The sequence below is a fragment of the Oncorhynchus kisutch genome, unplaced genomic scaffold (genome assembly GCF_002021735.2).
Source record: "Oncorhynchus kisutch isolate 150728-3 unplaced genomic scaffold, Okis_V2 Okis07a-Okis12b_hom, whole genome shotgun sequence".
Lineage (NCBI taxonomy): Eukaryota > Metazoa > Chordata > Actinopteri > Salmoniformes > Salmonidae > Oncorhynchus > Oncorhynchus kisutch.
The window spans coordinates 15,365,760-15,367,408 of NW_022261984.1; positions in this window are offsets into that span (position 1 = coordinate 15,365,760).

Consider the following 1,649-nt stretch of genomic DNA (forward strand, 5'->3'; position numbering starts at 1 on the left):
TACTGTCTCTATTATATTATGACAGACCAGCTAGATCTACTGTCTCTATTATATTATGACAGACCAGCTAGATCTACTGTCTCTATTATATTATGACAGACCAGCTAGATCTACTGTCTCTATTATATTATGACAGACCAGCTAGATCTACTGTCTCTATTATGACAGACCAGCTAGATCTACTGTCTCTATTATATTATGACAGACCAGCTAGATCTACTGTCTCTATTATATTATGACAGACCAGCTAGATCTACTGTCTCTATTATATTATGACAGACCAGCTAGATCTACTGTCTCTATTATATTATGACAGACCAGCTAGATCTACTGTCTCTATTATAATATGACAGACCAGCTAGATCTACTGTCTCTATTATATTATGACAGACCAGCTAGATCTACTGTCTCTATTATTATTTATGACAGACCAGCTAGATCTACTGTCTCTATTATGACAGACCAGCTAGATCTACTGTCTCTATTATATTATGACAGACCAGCTAGATCTACTGTCTCTATTATATTATGACAGACCAGCTAGATCTACTGTCTCTATTATATTATGACAGACCAGCTAGATCTACTGTCTCTATTATATTATGACAGACCAGCTAGATCTACTGTCTCTATTATGACAGACCAGCTAGATCTACTGTCTCTATTATATTATGACAGACCAGCTAGATCTACTGTCTCTATTATATTATGACAGACCAGCTAGATCTACTGTCTCTATTATATTATGACAGACCAGCTAGATCTGTCTCTATTATATTATGACAGACCAGCTAGATCTACTGTCTCTATTATATATGACAGACCAGCTAGATCTACTGTCTCTATTATATTATGACAGACCAGCTAGATCTACTGTCTCTATTATATTATGACAGACCAGCTAGATCTACTGTCTCTATTATATTATGACAGACCAGCTAGATCTACTGTCTCTATTATATTATGACAGACCAGCTAGATCTACTGTCTCTATTATATTATGACAGACCAGCTAGATCTACTGTCTCTATTATATTATGACAGACCAGCTAGATCTACTGTCTCTATTATATATGACAGAACCATCTAGATCTAAGTCTCTATTATATTATGACAGACCAGCTAGATCTACTGTCTCTATTATATTATGACAGACCAGCTAGATCTACTGTCTCTATTATAATATGACAGACCAGCTAGATCTACTGTCTCTAATATTATGACAGACCAGCTAGATCTACTGTCTCTATTATATTATGACAGACCAGCTAGATCTACTGTCTCTATTATATTATGACAGACCAGCTAGATCTACTGTCTCTATTATATATGACAGACCAGCTAGATCTACTGTCTCTATTATATTATGACAGACCAGCTAGATCTACTGTCTCTATTTATTATGACAGACCAGCTAGATCTACTGTCTCTATTATATTATGACAGACCAGCTAGATCTACTGTCTCTATTATATTATGACAGACCAGCTAGATCTACTGTCTCTATTATATTATGACAGACCAGCTAGATCTACTGTCTCTATTATATTATGACAGACCAGCTAGATCTACTGTCTCTATTATATTATGACAGACCAGCTAGATCTACTGTCTCTATTATATTTATGACAGACCAGCTAGATCTACTG